At 39.4% G+C, this 20,925-nt stretch overlaps 1 protein-coding gene across 4 annotated transcripts in view; it reads right to left on the bottom strand.

Annotated features, from left to right (window-relative positions):
* Positions 1-20,925, bottom strand: part of MECP2 (methyl-CpG binding protein 2) — a 95,936-nt gene that overhangs the window by 50,205 nt on the left and 24,806 nt on the right. The window contains exon 2 of one of the 4 annotated variants that reach the window (XM_042450189.1): positions 13,550-13,770. The exons of the other annotated variants lie outside the window; for them this stretch is intronic. The gene's annotated coding sequence lies outside the window, so the exon portion shown is untranslated. The remainder of the gene's footprint in view (positions 1-13,549; positions 13,771-20,925) is intronic. 4 annotated transcript variants of the gene reach the window in all.

The raw sequence follows: 20,925 nt of genomic DNA, 5'->3' as shown, positions 1-20,925 counted from the left end.
CCCGGAACAATGATTTCCAATGGGATTTTTTCGTATCCCGAAAATTTCGTAACCTGGGTATTTCGTATCCCGAGGTACCACTGTACTGGTAATAGGACCACTAGTCACGAATCAGCATGCATCAAAACAATATCAATCCCATTATGTTTCCATGCCCCAAAACAATATAAATCCCATAAATGTATGGACTAGGGAAAGTGCATGTAGTTTATCACACCAAGGCAAGTGGATGTTGCTTAGAAGAGCTCAGTTTTACAATGCTGAGCTAAAATATTAAGACTTACCCTTTGAAGTTCAGACTATGATCTACAGTAGCACCAGCTTAAAAGTAGGGCTGGTGAGGCAGAGGGCAATGCAATAAGCTGGTAGAGGAAGAGTGGTCACAGGAGGCAAAGCCAACAGACATAGGTTCTTTTTTTACTTTTCTTTTAAGCAATGTTAGGTAAAGGTAAAGACAGTCCCTTCACATGAATGTCTAGTCATAACCAGCTGTAGGGGGCGATATTCATCTCCGTTTCTAAGCCAAAGAGCCAGCGTTGTCCAAGGACTGCTCTGGTGGTCATGTGGACAGCATGACTGCACCAAATGCTGTTATCTTCCCACTGAGAAGTGGTACCTATCTATTGCACTTGCATGCTTTCGGACTGCTAGGGTGGCAGAAGCTGGGGCTAGTGACAGGAGCTCAGCACATCATGCAGCACTTGGTCTTCAAACTGCCAACCTTCCAATCTTCTGATCATCAGAACTGGCACCTTTACCACTAAGCCACCACATCCCTTAGGTACATTAAATTTAATTTTTCAGTTATTTCTTCAGAAACCCATGTTTCTTTCACCCATGCACAATAAAATCACAGTCTGTAAACAACATATAAGCCCAAATATAACCTTCCTTGGAGGTCTACCACCATGTTGATTGTTTGTATTTTCTGTTTTATTTTCTATTTCCCAAGTGGCAGAAAGATGCACTAGGATCTTTTGGTTGTGATTATTGCTTGAATAAAATCCAATATATATATATATATATATCAAACAGCAAAATCTGATGTGCTATGGTGCACATAATACAGTTCTTGCTCCAGAACTAGTGAATGGCAGTTAACACACACCAACTCACATACCTCCATAAAACATAATAATAATTTTTAAAAGAAGATTTGTGGCTGCAGAATTTCTTTAAAATGTGACTTCAGACAATACAAAATTTTCTCAACTGATTCCTAAAAACTAATCCTAATCCCTTTCATTCTGGGATGGTAACACAGTCAAGTTTGGGGTATATCTAAATGTTATTTTCAAACACACAGTCCCAGTCTTGCATCTGTCAAATTAAAATGAACACAGATGTTACAAATCACATACAAAGGGGGAGGAGAAGATCAGACTTTAAGGAACTTTTATTTATTTTATAGTCCACTTTCCCCTTAGATGAGACCCAGAGCAGGTTACACCATAGGTTAAAATAATATAGCAAAAAAGTCTGAAATATAAAAATTAAAAAAGGATTAATCACAATCCACTTTAAAGAAAATCTTTTTTAAAACAGGCAAAAGCAAGCATTAAGAACCAGCATACCCACTGCACAATGCCAACCAGTTAAAAGCTCTGCCAGACCCAACATCATTGCATATTTTCCAACCCTGCTGGAACTCCTGAATTTAGCAATTTAACACTTCCCTTATAATAATTCCACTCCAAATAAGAATTTAGATTTCTGATTCCCAACCAAAAGTGGTGGAATAGTTTACACTTTCCTCTCTCCAATTTTGCTCGCATTTCTCCTGTGCAACCACAAAGCCCATGAGCTCCACACTTAAAATGGTGTCACTACTGCCCTGGTAATTTAAAAAGCAGATCATTTCAGGTACGGATGCCACCACGTCTTCCTTGCTTTGTTGTAATGACAGGTACAGGTCATTTGCAAGCGCTTATGTTCTTCTATTGTGATTAACATCTGGTCAAGAACTAGACTAGGAGTAATACAATACAAAACAAAACTCATTCGAGACAGTTAATGTGGGAGGCATCTGTCAACTAACTTGGCACAAATAGCTTCCCACTTTAAGAGCGCAAGACACAAATGCACGCTCAACCTCCCCTTTTAATTACAGCCTTGACAGTTTTTGTTTTCAGCAAATTGAGTGCTGTGCAGTACCAAGCCTGTGATTTTATATAAAAATGATCCAGGAGAGCTTTCTAGAAATGCAAGACAAGGAGGCATGTCTGGCCCTGTTGAAAGACAAAGACCGTTTCCCTGTTTAGCTCAGCACCATATTGCTGCATTTAATCACTCAGACACCACTAGACAACGGGAAGAAGGGAAACCTCAAAGACAACAAATTTGGGGAAGTTAGTCTGCAGGGCAAGCACAGATTGGCTTGTTCTAGAACATAACACTACACATTTCTCCTCTATCAAACAGCCATCAGAACAACCATAATTAAAGCACGTGTCATTCACAAGGCCATGAGGGTTTCAATCATGCATGTCAACAGCTTTCTCAGACTTGGTAAGACAGTTGTTTCTCCCACACACACACACACACACAAAAGGGTGGAACCTAAATGAATAATTTTAGCAAAACAACCTCGATTTGAGCCCATCACGGACTATGCCTCTATAAACAAATATAAGCCTGTGCAGCAGCTAAAGAACAACACCCCAGATTGAAGTAGCTGGCATGGTAGTACAGTCAGCCTGTCATATCCACAGGGTTTTTTATCCACGGATTCAGGTATCCACAGTTTTATAATATTCCAAAAAGATATAAATTCCAAAAAGCAAACGTTGATTTTGTCTAGTTAGGCACACTATTTTACTATGCTATTGTATTTAATGGGACTTGAGCATCCACAATTTTTGGTATCCACAAGGAGTCCTGGAACCAAACCTCAGTGGGTACCAAGGGCCCACAGTATCATGGTACAAAACCCCTTGCAAGCTGGAAAACCTCTCTCCACTATTCTCTCCAAAGCCTATAGCTGTCCAAAAGACAAGAGGAATAAAAAGTGGATTTGATTGACTCTTTGATGCATCTTATGCATGGGATACTGCTGGCAAGATTTGCTAGTTTTCCCCTGCCAAATCATCTCCGGTTGTTTTGGACTTCATCTCCCAGCAGTCCCAACCAACATGACTAATAGTTCAGTTCCCAGGTGGAGTAACTGAAAACTCTGATGCATGACAAGTAGATGAGAAGGCCCAGAAAGAAATAAGAAAAACTAGGAAGAGGATGTTTTCCTCCATTTACCCCCAAAGCCTTATTTTTCTGGGTGGGGGGAATGACATATTATGGAATAGAATGATGAATAAAATGTTTAAAAACAAAATGTTCAAATATTTCTCTGGCAAACTTTTACGTAAGATTCTATAGCTGCGGTAGACAAAATGGTAGTCCACAGACCAGCGCCACTGACTGCTAGTTTTCAGGAAGGAAAGTTATTATTAATGGCATAAATATATTACTAAAGGCACAAATATAATGAAACAACCCCCCCCCCCCCCCCCCCCGCACTTAATGGCAGAAATATGGTTCTGGTCTATTATTTAAAAATATCAGTTCCTCCTCATCAAATACTTGTAGAAACACTAATGTGCCATATCAGTTCATTGTAATGCCTGGTCCTGGTTTATTTTTCTCTGTTCTTTTTATGGAAATGAGTGCTTTATATCTGCTTAAAAATACAGAGGACCAGAGGAAACAAGTAATCTTCCCTGTCTGAATAATGCTGATTATTTCTTCTGTTCTTACTTGTTGGGGGTGAGCAGTTTGTTTTTTGCTTGCTTCTTATAAATTGGTAAAACCAAAGAAGTCCCTTGATCCATTTGCAAGAAAAAAAATAAAATTTTAAAAGTCAACTTGACTTGCAATTATTTTTAAATAAACTGTATTTTTATTATTAAATCTTTATTGAACAATAACAGAACAAAATAAAATCAACAATACAAAACATTCAAATACAAACTGTTTTTCTATATGTAAAAACATTTAGGGAAATACAATACAATAATAATAGGATACATTATTACTAACGGATCTCTTCTGGCACCGATCTGCTCCACTCCTCTGATTATGGTTGTCCTGTAATTGTACTACTGTTATTAGTGATAGAGTTGGTTTTTTAACTGAAATTATTATTGCTGTTGTGTTTTATTGACTCTTTTTAGATGTATTTTAGGCTGTAATCCCGCCTCAATCCAATTGGGAGAGGCGGGAAATATAAATAAACTATTGTTACTATAAACCTACAACTATTTACCAACAAAACAGTAAGAAAGGGAAGGTAGTGGCTTTCAGCATACTTGACTGTGGTTCCAACATAATTACTGGTCTCACTCCACCCCACATCTATTTAATAGTTAAAATAACCACAAAATCATTCTATTAGCAATAAAACTAAAACTAAAGAAAAGATACAGTTTATAAAGCTTAATAAAACCTCTACCAATAAATTCATAATCTAAAAATAATATATGCTTTCACAGCTCCAAAAAATGAAAGTCGTAACGAACTGTAGTATTCTCTTTCCATGAATAGCACTCATATGGCCAAGTCACGCTCAGTTTTTGAACTGTGGTATAAAGAATATTGGGCATGGAAAAAATAGCTGCATTTTTTCTCATCGTCAACAAGAAAGGCTATCTTGACATGTTCCAAGTTGTTCCAAGAATTTCTGCACATTCTTCCCCCTCCCCTCTTTTTTAAATACGTCATTTTTTTGGCAAAAAAAAAATTGTGGAGAAACATTGTTCTGAGCTCCATCCATTTTTGCATTTTAAAAAAGTCATATTAATCCAAAGCACATTAAGTGTATGCAAACTATATTACAGGATAAAATTATGGGGTGTGCTAATGTTACATTGCACAAAAACTTTTTTTTTAACACAAATTAAAATTTGACAAATCCTGAAATGCGCATGGAAACAAGGAAGACTTGCATAAACCTGCTTGTGGTCCTGTCTCGGGGAAAGAAAACTCTTGACATTTTTAAATCCTCATACTCCAGAATGAAGATATGATTTCTATCCATAAAAAGTACCCCAGTGTAGAAGACAAATTCATGCATGGTGCTAACCACTGCAAATGATCAATGCATGTTGAATGGGACCTATTTCTCTGCAGTAAATATAGAAGTAAAGAGGCCATCTCACCCTAGCAGCCTCTTCAAAACAAAATCACAAAGAGGAGGAGGCAGCAGATGACTAGCTGATGCAGCAAGGATGTTTCTGAAAAATACTGAGCCATCAAGCTCAGGTTCAGAATTGGATAACATAATCTCTGATCAGATCCAATTTCAGACAAGTTTGGGAGCCAATGTATCTAAAGGATCCCACCCTTCCGCTGAATGTCACTATTGGAATGGTCTGGCTCATGTCAAGGGCCTTTCTGCCCTGAAACTGTGAACCTGAGCTGAGGGTGGAATCACACCATCACTATCAAATCCTATTTACATAAGAATATGGAGCATCAGGATGCTGCTCTTCTGATATGAAAAATGGAGTCTAAAAGGGTAGAAGAAAGAGCTGATGAACCTATCCCTCCAGCTAACAGGCTACCTCAAAACAGCTAATAAAGAGTTAAGAGTTTTACAGCAGCTGTAAGTAGCTTTTACATTCGTATCAGGTTGTCCAATGCCAGCTCCAAAACAATATTCAGCTTCTGAGAGCCCAAGTAATTCTAACCAGAACTCTCCCTATGCTGAGCTGAATCAAGGTCCACAGACCACTTGGTATGCTGGAGTGTAAAGGAACATCCTGAAGGAAACAATGCTCAACCTTGGCAGAAGGAAGGTGGTTTCTAAAATGTATGCAGCAAGGCATCCTGATTCCTATATTTTTCTTATAAGTAGCTGGTTTGGGTACAGAGATCATGCAATTCCCCTGCTCCAACATCTCCACTGAATTATGGTCTATTTCCAAGCACAATTCAAAGCACTAGTTATGACCTATCAAATCCATTATAGCTTAAGTCCAGGCTATCTGGCAGACCTGATCTCTCCACGTGAGCCTGTCTGGACTCTGAGATACTCAGGAGAGACCCATCTTTAAGTCCCAGCACCTTCACGGGTACACTTTGTAAGGACACACTCAGTTACTACCCTTAGGCTCTGACCTCCCTCCCGAGGCAGCACAGAATGAATGGCCCTGTCCTTGCTGTCCTTCAAACAGCAGGGTTTTATCCCAAAAGGGTTTAAGAGCTGAAAACCTCTGAAGAAAGAGCTACAAAAGGATGCTATCCTGTTTTAAACTGAACAATTTTTAAATTGTTTTTTATCATTTCCGAGTGTATGCTTCATATGGTCTTAATATTGTTAATTGTCTAATTCTGTTTCAATGCTGTTGTTTTGTATGTTTTGTTGCTATATTGTAATTATTTTAATTGGAAAGCTGTCTTAAGTACCAATCTTGGGGGAAAAGATGGGTATAAATAATATTAATAATAATGATAATAATTAGAGTTAACAAAGCAAGATTAATAAGAATCAATTTTTTAAAAATACTAAAATCGGATTTTTAAAATTTAAACGAGACATTTTAAATTATATTATTATATTATTAATTAAAAAAACAATTTGTAAAATAAAAAAAGTCTAGATCACAGATACCATGATTACTACTTACACAACTAGTACAGTTATGAATTATGGATGCTAATTATATACATGTTCTATTAATGTGTTAAGAACAGTTGGAGATGGGAGATAATCTGATCAGTCCTACTCTGAAGGTGGTATACATGAAGGGCATGCACATGCGTTGTATCTCTTTCAGCTTTGCCTCTCTCTAAGCACAAGATAGAGAAGGCCAATGAATACAGAATTTGAGGGAATTCCATAGATCTGAGCCAGGAGAAGGAGTCTGGATATAAATGCAAAGATCTATCAGTGTGGGGATTGTTCCTCTGAAGAACTGAAAAAATAATCTGAAAGTAATTCAGAATGACTGTTTATCATGCACCCGATAATGAAACATACACCCTCTGAATACATATTAAGATTATATCGGACATGTCTTTCTACTAAAAATTATGGCTAAATAGAATCTTACTATTGATTTAAATAGTAATTAAATAACTAAAAATGAGTCCTTCACAGAAATGATTTAAAATCATGATTTAAAGCAAATTAACCCTGTTGAAAAGCAATATACTGAGACAGTTTATGGGCTTGTTCAACTTATTACCCAACCCTCCAAATTCTCACTTGGTTTTGTTTAAAGTTCAGTACCTCAACTGTTCCTCTTCAAACAAGGTGAGGCAAAGATGCAGGATCCTTTCATCCCATACCACTGCCACTCAGGGTTGCTGTTCTCCAACTCACACTTGGGAGAAAAGGCTGAAGAGCTTTCTGTTTGCATCTTGGCTTGCAATGAAGAGCATCGCTGCAATAAGCCAAGGCTACTGGTCTTTCAAAGTGAGACCTTTAAGGTAGCTGCCAATCACATTCCTACCACTCACTTCTAATCTCTGGCTTGCCTTCACATTTGCTTATGATTGTAGTTTTATTTTGTGGAGTGGTTTAACAATAATTTTTGTTCACTTCGTACATATGTTGTCTCATTTGTCTTGATATTATAGTATAGTGGGTCCTTGGCATCTGCTGGGGTTTGGTTCCAGAATCCCCATGGATACTAAAATCCATGGATGTCCAAGTGCCTTTAAACAGAATGACATAGTGAAATTGTGTCCCTTATATAAAATGGCAAACACAAAGTTTGCTCCTGGAATTTATATTATTTTTGAATATCTACAAGCTGTGGATGGTTGAATCCTTCACAGAAATCCATGGATACAGGGCCAACTGTATATTGTCTATTGCATTTTCATTCATTTCAAGACACAGCGGAACCTTCATTTATGGGTGAGCTGGCAGGGTAGGACTTTTAGAAGGATATAAAATGGTGTTTTCTTAACCCCAGTAAAGCACTTGGATCCTTGTTATCAAATTTACCACTTTTTTCCCTGTGCATCTGGCTCTTAGAAAAAGCCAACCAAGTGTAGAGAGAAGAAAGCAACATAATAACAAAGCAAGTTTTCTGAAAAAAGTGTCTAGTCTTCTACAGTCAGCTCTCCACATTTGCTGGAGTTAGGGATGCAGGTGGGAATGAAAGTGGGAAAACCACAAATAACCTGAGGACCCAAACAAAAAGTGTGATCTGCAGATTCAACTCATGGACGCCTTGAAGGTGGCTGGATTCCTCTGCAAGGGAGAAGCAGGCACCTAGAGGAGATGGCCACCACCTTCACTGCTGCCCTATGCAATTTTTAACAGGGGCTTACAAACTTTGTTCACATTCTCTGTCTCATGAGGCTTGCAGTTCCTATTAAAAATGGCATACAGCAACAGTAAATCATCTGTGAATAATCAAATCTGCAAAAGTGAAACCCACAAATGTGAAGGGCTGATGGTACATAATTTTTAATACAGTGCATAACTAAAATAAGTATTAACAGTTTAGACAATTCAGAGGTTAGCTGACTGAAGGATGAGGATTCAGAAGACAGTAAATGATGGGTAACAGCTGCTAGGAGAAGAATTGTTGCTGCTGGATGAAAGCTAGTTAAGAAATAGTCTTGGACGGTCCATTTTGCAACATTTCCTGCCCTTTTCTCCCTGTGGTGTTTAAGATGACATACATGGCCTTCCAGGTGGCTGCTCATCCAGATACTTGACCAGACTTTGACCTTCTTATCTTCAGCAAGATTATCATATTTTATTAATCCATTTATACAACATTATAGCTCAACATTTCTGTTCAAAATGAGAGCTTACAGGGTCGCACAGAACAGAAAAAGCAAAAAACTTCAAAAAAGTTCTATTTGAGTTTAAGCTTTGTATTTTTTGAGGAAACAAAAATAATTAAATTGACTAAGTTAAAAAGAAGTTGTTAAAACAACAGAGAAAGGAGAAAAAGATGATGATGATCACCCTTTGTAGGTTTCCCCCCCCGATTTGGAAGGTAAATACTGCCAATATAAATGTTCAGATATCTTTAATTTGGAACCACCGATTTAGAGAAGATAGATAGATAGATAGATGTATATATACCAACTTATATTGTTTTTTTAATCAATAAAATTCTTTAATAAAAAAAGTTAAGCGGTCTGGTTATATATTTTTTTTTTAAAAAAAATCTGCTTGTTAGTAAAAAGATAAAAGAGCCTAGCATGCCTCTTTGAGGGGAATATTCCAAGGGAAGAGTGCCAACACCAAAATGGCCGTCTGCCCCATCACGACTAGCTTCATTTTAGAAGGCCATGTTAACCTCACCATTTTCATGTGGAGAACAGGCTTCAGATCATGCTGTGGGATAATTCACCACCTTGCTATGAGGCAAGGGATCCATGGGGAGAGGTGGGTGGTAATAATAATCATCATCATAATAATCATAATAATAATAATACATATTAGTATTACAGTATATCAAAGGCTCAGGCAGTTCCATTCAGGCGGTGGCAGATTTTGAGTCTCAGTGTTGTTTTTATTTTTAAAGTACCACATATAGTCATGTATAGTCGGCCCTTCTTATACACGGATTTTAATCAATGGATTTAAGCATACACAGATTGAAAATGTTCCAGAAAAGTATAAATTTACCTTGATTTTCCATTTTTATAAGGGACACCATTTTGCTCTGTCATTATATGTAATGGGACTTGAGCATACACGGATTTTGTTATCCACGGGGGATCTTGGAACCAAACCCCAGTGTATAACAAGGGTCCACTGTATAAGTCAAGAAATTTTAGTCAAAAACCTGACCAAAAAACCTGGGTCAACTTATCCATGGGTCAAGGTAGGTGAGCAAAAGACAAGAAAAGTAAACTCTATCCAGGTGTCCCCTGACAAAGGGGTGCAGCTGCTACTGGGAGTGTCGGAAGGGGTCCTTCACGAGCAAAGATACTCAGGTGCAGGATCGGGGCCAGGCTGTGCATCGCACCGCCCAACAAAGCAGAGGGAAAAGAAGCAACGTCGACAGAAAGCTTACACCAGATTAAAACAATGCGGTGAAGTAATAAATTTTATTTTGTTGGCTTTTATTCTGTGTAGGATGGAAACATGATTTCCAGACATGCGGTATAGCGCCGAAACAGCACGTGGGCAAAACGATAAATTCCAATGTACCAATGATTCATTTATGGATGTGTGACAAATGTGATTGTGATATTACAGTGGTACCTCGGGATACGAATTACCCAGCTTACGAATTTTTCGGGATACGAATAAATCCCATAGGGATTTATTGTTTCGGGTTACGAACGTTTTTTCGGGTTACGAAAAAACGCCGGCGCTGTTTTAAATGGAAATGTCAGCATAATTGCACGATTGTGTGAGTATGCAAAAATATAGAGTGCTATAGTGCTTACTGTTGTGTTAGTTTTCAGTTCTGCCATTATTGCTGAATTGGTCCTGGTGTAATAATCTCCCACGGAGAGAGAAATAAATGACTAGGGTCTTGACAACACCCATAGTCCCTAAAGTTAAAAAATGTAATACAATCAGCCCTCCTTATCCATGAATTTATTATTCATGGATTCAAGCATCCATGGCTTGAAATTTTTTTTTAAAAAAAGTATGAATTACAAAAAGGAAACCTTGATTTTGTAATTTGATATAAGGGACTTTATATTTAATGGGACTTGAGCATCCACGGATTTTGTTATCTACATGGGATCCTGGAACCAAACCCCAATGGATAATAAGGTCCCACTGTATTTTCTTTCCCTAATAGTATTCATATGGCCAAGTCACATTTAATTTTTGAACTCTGGTATAAAGAATACTGGGCATGGAAAAACAGTTGCATTTTTCCTCATCCTCAACAAGAAAGGATATCTTGATATGTTACAAGAATTTTTGCACATTCTCAACCCCCGCCTTTTGTAAACTTGTCATTTTTTCCTATTCTACTCCTGTGGAAGTCAGTTCCAAAGGTGTTTGCTAGCAGTGGGAAGGCCTGTTTTCATAACATTTCCACTGGCTTCTGGGGAACAACCAATGTCACTGGCTAGCTGGGCATTTACAGGAGAAAACACTCTGCTAGGAAAACTCTTTTAAGTATTTAGGTGTTTCTACACTAACCACAAAACCTTGAACTTAACTTAGTAGGAAGCAGGTAGCTAGTGCAGCACTTTCAGCACAAATGTAGAATTAGTGCCATTTTCTCTCTTTCTGAGTGTCTTTTAAGAAAAAGGGATTTGTACATACTATTTAACTGCTGCTAACCAGATGCAGCATTTGGAATACAGTACGATACAAATCTAAATATGTGCAAATTTAAAAGTAAATAAAAACGGTCTCTATTTCTAGAAACATGCACTTAAAAAACATTATTTATCTTTCAGAATCTACAAATATGAATCCCAAAGGACGTTCACATTCTGCTGTTCGTAAGCACTGTGAAAAACAGCTGAGCAAACAGTGCAATGTTCTAGATCCTTATCTTATACCTGATGTGTAACGGGAAGGGAAGATGATGAAAAACCTAAGATGCTGCATTATTCAACACAGAATCCTGGTTTGAAAATGTTCTAGTCGTAAGTACCAAGCTGCTCTGGCTCCAGATTTCTCCCACACTGGAGAAAAGCACACAGGGAAATATCTCCTCCTACCAAACAACTTTTAATGGGCAGCTGCAATCAGAATAGTGACTCAGTGGAAATGGCGTTCTTACTCCCTGGGTATCTTTTGAGTCAGCTCCAGTCCAATTACCAAGACATCTAAGTTTCCATTCTGACAAGCTATCCGAACTCAAGCTAGTCTTCCTTCAGCTGAGGTTTGGTGGCATCATTTATTTAATCACCGTAATATTACACATATAGAAGGCACAGAGATAAAAACAGCTGCTGTCAGGAAGGTCACATCACAAAAGTGGGAGACGGACCTCTGTCTCCACAAACTGAACCCACTCAGGTTGAAATGCTGCTGCAGAAGAACATGCAAGGAGTTCTTAAGATGGCTGTCATCGCTGAGTCACTATTCAAGCTCAACACATTTCACTTTAAAATGGAGTTTCATTCCCAAACATTACTGAAAATATAAAAAAAGCTACCAAAATGTTCATGGAAATGGACCAGACGTTCTTATATATTCACCAATTACATTCTCTAGTCTCATTCACAAAACTGAGGGCTCGTCTGCACCAGCGCTCTGTAACATGAATTTAAATTGCCACCTCCCCTGTGGCACTGACACAAGGAAATTCTGACTCCCTGTTCTGCATCAGACAGATGGTTTAAAAACTTAATGTCTATTTTTTTTGGGGGGGGGGGGCATAATTTTTTTGCCTAGTACAGTGGGCCCTTGGTATCCACTGGGGTTTAGTTCCAGCCCCGTCCATAACCACCCACTCCCCCCCCCGCGTATACCAAAATCCGTGGATGCTCAAGTCCTATTAAATACAGTAGCATAGTGAAATGGTGTCTCATATTAAAAAGCAAAATCAAGGTTTACATTTTGAATATTTTTTAAAAATATTTTTTTAAAGCTGTGGGTGCTTGAATTCATACATAAAGAATCCGTGGATATTATATAGTACGATAATGCATGGGTCACACCAATGCCATTCTGCAGGGACAGGGAAGGCCTTGTGCTCTGTCCCCTGAACCTCCATAATTCCTCTCTGACACTGAAAAGCTGCATGACTTTATTCCACCAGGAGAGCCATCCCTTTGGTTTGACTTTTTAAAACAACAGAACAGCCACAGGTTTGTTGATTTTACATTTTTGCTTTATACAGCCATGAAATAGTGCAAATTCGTGCACACCTTGCCCAACATGCCTTTCTGATGCTACACAACTTTCAAGAAAGTGACAAAAATAGAAACTGATAGGCACATTGGGAGACACAGGCCAACAGGAGCCCAAAACCAAAGAAAAACATTTGGTAAAACTGAGAAGCAGCAGCAGCATAAAGTAAAAGCAGATAACAGAACATAAGTCATCTAATTTCCCTAAAATATTTTTCCTTACAGCCAACATTTACAAAAAGGGTATTTTAGAATACATTCTTGTACTGCCATGCAGGCAACCAACAATAGTAAAGGCTCCAATGAACTCTATTTCCTTTGTGCAGTAAACCTACGCATCATAGTACCAGCTGGTTTCAAAAGCCCCCTCTGCTTCAAATGCAATTGACTGGGCAGCAATCGACTGCTGTTCAAGAAACCCAGCTCTACAGACCTGCTGGAAACACAAAACTGTGCAATTCTTTGGATCCTGGCCATTTAACTCTTGGGCACAGAAGCTGCCTGGGGTGCTTCCATATAAAAGTTTCCCTCTTTGCTAGCAAAAAGAAGACATTGCGTAGCTATGCTGTCTTTCTTTCATTAGCAGATCTTTTGTGGTGAAAAAAAAGACAGAAGGAGTGGTGGGACAAAAGTAGGACCACCATGAGTGGAGGGTGATTTGCTTTACTTCTACTAATACACCATGAATGCACAATACAGGCCACATTTGTAAATACTTTGCAAACAAGCTTGCAGTTAATGCCACTAACTGCTCAGGACCTTTTAACAGCAATGCCCTGGCATTAATAGGAGCATACCAAACCTTGTACACGTTCTGTTTCATGAAACCAGCTCTTCAGAACCAGCCACAGCCTAAGACTGATTTTCAAACTTTGGTCATCCAGATGTCTATTCCTAGAATTCTCAACTGCTGACATGCTGGCTGGGACTGCTGGGCATTGAAGTCCAAACATTTGGAAGACAAAAGTTTGAGAAGCACTGGTCTAGGACACAGTCACAGTTTGGAACAACATGAGTGCAGACCTGCAGAAAGGGATGGAGAAAATATAAGGAATGTAGTCAGGATCTCATCTCTTGTAAAGGGCCATATTCAGATAGCAATCCCATATGTCTGTGTGATTTTAAAACAAGATAAGGCAGACAAACCAAAGGCGGCAGGGAACTTGTGTGAGAATTTGCTTACAATTTTCTGAATCAATCCTTTCACATGCCAGTACAGTATTGTCACTTTTCCTCCCAAGAGCTCAGAGAAGCTTACACAGCCTATGGGAAAGGGCGAAATAAGGGACCAAGCATCCAATTCTGTACCAGACTCAGAAAACTTTTGAAATTTCATCCAAGGGAACAATTAAACATTACTACAGCTTCCAAAAAATGTCAATGAGATGTTCACTCCGTGGGGCTGGTGTGATGCTTTGTGGGCTGACCCATATGCATGCCAGGTCTGTGTACCAGTGCAACTGCTGCTTGGATGGTTTAATAAGGTTAACATTCAGTAGCTGCATGTCCCACCCCAAGGAATGCCAATATGGATAATTCAACAACCTCCATATAAGGGCATTAATGGGAAGGACAGCATTCAACCTTCAACTATCAAGGCTCATTTCCAGCAAAGACAATTCCACCCACCCAATCCCGTCATTACTTGTTACAAGACAGAAAAATTTGCTGAGATCTTCTTTCCACGGCAACATCTTACAACGGCAGTTTCCCAGTCCACGAAAGTCAAATCAGCTGAAAAATACAGTAAGAAATTAGTCCTCTTCACAGGACTGACTCCTTCTGCTGTTTAGAAAACAGACTGACAGCCCACGGACACAAGATGCAGAGTCTGGATGTTTGTTACAGAATACACACCATGAATTATCTTGATGGTTTGTTTTGAAAAATTATTGCAGCTTGTAAACAGGACTGCAAGATATGTACTAGAAGTGCAGCATTCCATTCAAATCCATTTTAACTCTCCTGCAGCCAGAAAACAAGATAGCTCCTAAAAAGCTCACTGTTTTTTACGATTATGACAATAAGGCACAGGCAAAGTACTGGCTCTAGAAAAAAAGGTCACAGCACATTTCCAATTTTGTCTAATACATCTTAATAGCTGTTAAAAGAAGGGGAGGAATCTTGCCCCCCTCCAGATGCTGATGGACTGCAATCCAGGGCATTCTTCATTATTGCTTATGCTGGCCAAGGCTGATGGGAGCTGCAGTCTAACATCTGACTGGTTACATGATGCCCACCCTTGTGTTAAAACAATCTCTAGCATTTCAGATTTTTATAAAACTCAACAGTCCTGGTGCAATTATTATTTTCCTTTTATTATATTAGTTTTCATTAGAAGGGGCAATAAAAAAGAATAGGATTATGTTTCTAGTTCCCACTATTACAAAAATCAAAATGGATGCATGATTTGAGCAGAGACCACAAGACCAAAACGCAGAAACACAAGAAGATGACAAGAGTGTACTCTTTAACTCCTGATTTGTAAAGCTTAATTCTTGATTGCCGAATGCCCGGGGTGATCAATGCAACAGAGGCTGTTTGATGAACAAGTCTTGCTAGTCCTTTCAAAGCAGGGAAAGCTTTGATAATATTTTGGGCAGAAAGAAAGAGCAGGAACCCGCATATTCTTCTAACCAATTAATCACTCGAGTGCAATTCTCTCTCTCTCTCTCTCTCTCTCTCTCTCTCATACACACACACACACACACACACACACACATCACTACCTCTTCTGGAAGCCTATTCAATTCCTCTCAAAGAAAAAAAACAAAAACAGAGGCAGAAAACACCGTGTGCTTTTTGTCTCCTTTCTTTGAAATTTCAAAGCCGAGGGAGCAACGAAAGCAGGAGTTTCATTTCACTGCTGCAAAGAGGAGGAGAATTTCAAATCTAGAACAAGCACATACTTTGGTAATTAGGAGAGCTCCAACCTAAGTTATGGCCTGCGTGAAATCACATTTATTTTAACCAAACAAAGATGTAAACACAGAGCTAACAGAATATCCTCAGCTGAACTTCAGCTGGAATGAGAGATATTTTTCAGTACAGTTACACCACCCTATACCAGCTAAGGAATGGGTTGGCTGCTCTTTGTGCTTCCTGATGCTTTCATGGGGAACAGAGAACAAGAATGACAGTATCACCCAAGTATAGGAACAGAACGCAAAACATAAAAGGACACAAACAAGGGCCTATCTAGTTCCATATCCCACGGCGACCAGTCAGATGATTTGAAGAAAAACCAAAAGCAGGATACAAAGTGAGCAACCCTCCACTACGTTCTCATCCATATGACTGCTCTGCCAACTGGTTACAACCAAAAGTACCATAAGTTTATACAGGCTAATTCTCCCTTATCTGAAATGCTTGAGACCAAATGCATTTTGGATGTGGGATATTTCTGGATTTTGGAATATTTGCCAGCCAAGTGTTTCTGCCTTGTGAACGAACAACAAAGAATGGTGCTGCCACCGGCTCAAAGGCAGAAGCTGGTGGCTGTAGGGCTCCACAGACATCCTCTGTACAGTAATCAAGTCCCTTGTATAAAATAAAATGGTGCAGTATTTGCAGACTGCAGAGACACAGGACACTGCATAGAGACAGACATGTGGACATTTCAAACACCTGCTTTTTAAAAAATGCATGAAAAATAGAGTGAACTTTCCAGTACCTGGAAGGAGACAAGCAAAACCAGGAGCTGGCTGGCGGGCAACAGGACCTAGGAAGAGCGGCCGTGGCCTGCACACTGATGTGTAGACCAAAATCCAGGTTGCTCTCTCTTTACAGCCCGCAAATACTACACCGTTTTCTTTTCTATAAGGAACATGATTACTGTACAAGAGATCTCTGGGGAACCTTCCCACCACCCACTTCTACCTTTGAGGCAGCAGCATTCCTGGTCATTTGTTCCAATCCTTCTCCATACTCACATTCCTCTCCAGACTCACAAAGGTATATACTACACTACTTGTGCTGTAGCTCCAAAGGTTTTAGGTTTTGGAGCATTTAAGATAAGGGAGATACAACCTGTACTGACATTCTGACTAATATAGAATCATAGAGTTGGAAGAAACCTCAAGGGTGATCAGGTCCAACCACCTGCCATGCAGGAACATAGAATCAAGGCACCACTAACAGATGGCCATCCAGCCTCTGTTTTAAAATGTATAAAGAAGGAGACTCTACCACTCTTTGAGAGAGCGTGTTCTACTGTCAAACAGCTCTGTCAGGAAGGTCTTCCTAATGTTTAGGTGGAATCTCTTTTTCTGGAGTTTGCATCCATTGTTCTGGTCCTATTCTCTGAAGCAACAGAAAACAAGCTTGCTCCATCCTCAACATGGCATCCCTTCAAATATTTTATCACCTCTTAACCTTCTCTTCACCAGGCTAAACATATCCAGCTCCCTAAGTCGCTTGTCATAGGGCTTCATGCTTTCCAGATCTTTCACCATTTTGGTTGCCTTCCTCTGGACACACTCCAGATTGTCAACATCCTTTTTGAACTGTGATACCCAGAACTGGATGCAGTATTCCATGTGACAATAAAGAAAGTAATAGTAAGGAAAAGAGTGCTCTGTTAATTTTCTAAAGGAGATAAAGCTGCCCTACCACCTGTATTAACTTTCACCGGGCTTTTATTATGTGTTGGCCTTGGCTCATTCACAGAATTCTGCAGTGGGCCCAAGAGAACAGCATCTCCTATTTGCAACTTTGCTGCACTTTCCCATTGTTTGTGGTACGAAAAATGCCAGATGAAACAATCTGTTAAGGTAGGGAGAGTACAGTGATGTCTGAATAACAATGCAAACAGCCGCACACCTAGAAACACCTGCCATCTATGGCATCTGCCACAGCTTTTATAGAACTTAACATTGGAAGGAATGGGAAAGAACCTCTTAATTCAGTGAGTGGCCAATGAGGGCAGATGCTGCAGGAGCACAGAATACTATTAATGCCGCTCTTTATTTTTGCAGTATAAGAGAAGTCTCGGGTCTGTGTTTGATCCACCGACAACAAAGTTTCCAAAATACCTCATTCAAAGGCTTCTCTATTCTTGTTCCCTAAACAGGACTCCGCACATCTATCTGATTCCTGGATTTTAGGTACAATTAAAGATAAAGCACCTAGAAGTTTCATGCATTTCATGTAGGTAACATGCAAGGAGAAACTATCCAGCCGGAGCTAGAAGGTTAAAAGCAGAATTTCGAAAGAATGTGTTACCAAGTAGATTAATTTAAATTGTCATTCAAAAAAAGTCTACTTAAAAAAATTAAATCAAGTTTAATAAATCATAGATTTCTTGAACAAAAGCAGATGCTAACTGCTTTAAATATAATTAAAATATAATTAACACACAATTTGTCAACCACTAACTAAACCTCTATAATACGCTGTTTTTGTTGTGTGCCTTCAAGTTAATTTCCGACTTATGGTGACCCTATCATGGGGTTTTCTTGGCAAGATTTGTTCAGAGGGGCTTTGCCTTTGCCTTCCTCTGAGGCTGTGAGAGTGTGACTTGCCCAAGGTTAAGAACAACATCACTGGATCGTCTTGTCCAAATGCTTTTCCCTGCATGGAATTTTATTTACTTACTGGTAACAGAAGCCAACTGTAAAAGTCCTGGATCTCTCTTTGACTTATGTTTGTACACACTGGCACAAGGACACTAAACACCACTTACTTCAAAACAAAGATCCACAATCCTGGATAGGGCTAGGTGTGCAGGATTCAGGGCTAACTGCCAAGAACGTTCCAGAAACAAAGCTAGCAATTACTAGGCAGTTTTCTCCATGAGCTGGAGAATAAACATCCATGCTCTTTAGTTGAAAGAGTCATAAATATTCATAATTTGCTTCCATAGGAAATATAATACATTGCTTATTACAGCATATTTGTAATGGTTGATCTCAGAAATCAAGTGTTTTCCCCCATGGATTTTTCTTTTACACAGGAAAGCAGGCTTTAATTCTGTTTACTTGACAGAAAGTCTTGTATTGAATTTGTTCAAAAATATTAAGAAATCCAATTTTAAAAATTTAAAGTCCATTTTAATCCCTTGATTAAGCCAACAGAGTGAGACTACATCTGTTTAGGAGTCTGGCATGATTAGAATTTGGTTGAAACACTGTATGCTGGAGAGTAGACCCATTGCAAACACGTCAGGGGATCTCATTTTGTACAGATGTGCACTGGTCACAAGATTTGGTTTGATTCCTCAGTTCAGACGGGAGGCTGCCCACTTCACTCTGAATTTCAACTCAGAAAGTCACATTTTTGTGCTTCCTACTTATGTAGCGTAGTGGTTTGAAGACTGGACTGCGACTTTGGAGACGAGGGTTTGATTCCTTGCTCAGCCATGAAACCTCCTGGCTGACCTTTGGAAAGCTACACTCTCTCAGCCTCAGAGGATGGCAATGGCAAACCCTCTCTGAACAAATCTTGCCAAGAGGATCCCACGATAGGTTTGCCTTAGGGTCACCATAAGTCAGTATGACTTGAAGGCACACAACAACAACAATGGCTATTAATGGGAATCAACAAACAACTACAATGTATTTTTGCTACTTCTCCAAACTGCCTACAATTTTCAGCCATATAAGGGGATTTCATTTATAAAACTGCCAACAAAAATCAGGGGTGGGGAAAACGCTTCCCACACCCCATTCCCTGCCCCAAACTAGTTAATACAGTAATAGATATCACATCACTTCCAGACTGGAAAAAAATGCATTCTTATAGCCTATGGTCTGAGGATGAAAATGAGGCCCTGCCTCTCTCCCCCAGTTGCCATTCCTGTTTTAAATATTGATACCAATAGCATTTTTATTTTTCGATGGAGTTAGATTAATTTTGCAGGATAGTCTGCCCTCCTGAGGGGATCAAGCCTACCAAGGTTCAGATGAATAAATAAAGGAAGCTTTCTGCAAATGCAATCTGTATGTTTTTAGGGGCTCAAAAGGAAAAAAAAAGATGCATTTATCTCCCCCGTGAGCAACTACTGGTATGAAAATGACACATAGCACAGAGATAATTTTATTGATAGTTTAATTACATTTCTCACTTTTGTATGAAGTGAATATTCAGTTTTGTTTGTTTTTAACTGTGGTAGGCTGCCTTAAATCCTGAAATAGAAATAAGGTGGGACATAAGTAATTATTATTGCAAGAACAGCATGGAATAGAGGTCTCCCATGTCTCCTGGATTCCTGGATTCCTTATCAGTCCTGCCGCTGAAAGAAAACTTAACCAAAAGGTATGGACACTGAAACAGCCCTATAACCTACTGCTTAAAACACAGGGATGGGAAACTCTCACTGTGATGGCAAGCCACATAGCAGGCATCTTCCTCCTCTTCTTCCATCAAATTGTCCTCATCCTTTTCAGAAGTAAGACCCAGTTCTATTAAGTGGGGGCCCAACATCACCCCAAAAGGGTGTATAGGGCTCTATGTATGTGCACCATTGCCACACCCACTCCCATAGTAACAATAACAATATTTTTGGGCCCCAATGCTCTCAAATGACCTCTAGGAGACAAGGGAGTCATTACTGCTATGCGTTTGGGCTTTTCTGAGCCATTTTAGACAAGCAGAGGCCACTTCTTGTTTTAAAAAAATGGCCTCTCTTGGGCTTAACTGGCCCATGGTGGGCTCAAAACGTGGTGGAAATGGCCTCCACTTCCCATGGAGGGCATCTGCAGACAAAGAAAGGTTTCTGAAAAGTTACAAAAATTTTGTTTGGCCCCTGGGGGAAGTCTCCAACACTTTTCATCTCCCTGCTCAAAGGTTACAGTTGCAAGAAATAGGTTCCTGGCCCGGTGCTGTTCAGTAAAGCACCAAATGCACTGATAATATTTGTTGTTGTTGTTGTTGTGTGCCTTCTAGTAATTTCTGACTTATGCCAGCCTTAAGGCAAACCTATCATGGGGTGGTCTTGGCAAGGTTTGTTCAAAGGGGGTTTGCCATTGCCTTCCTCTGAGGCTGAGAGAACGTGACATGCCCAAGGCCACCCAGTAGGTTTCCACAGCTAAACAGGGATTTGAACTCTGGTTTCCAGAGACATTGTCCAACACCCAAATCTCTACACCATGCTGTAGCCTAATATTTATTATCTGCCTTTTAGAGTGAATTGAATAATTACAATGGAATGGCTTTTGTATTTTACCTTGTTTTTTTATT

This window comes from Sceloporus undulatus, chromosome 2 (assembly GCF_019175285.1).
Source record: "Sceloporus undulatus isolate JIND9_A2432 ecotype Alabama chromosome 2, SceUnd_v1.1, whole genome shotgun sequence".
NCBI lineage: Eukaryota > Metazoa > Chordata > Lepidosauria > Squamata > Phrynosomatidae > Sceloporus > Sceloporus undulatus.
The sequence above is the reverse complement of the archived record's forward strand: the minus strand, read 5'-3'. Positions and strand labels throughout refer to the sequence as shown.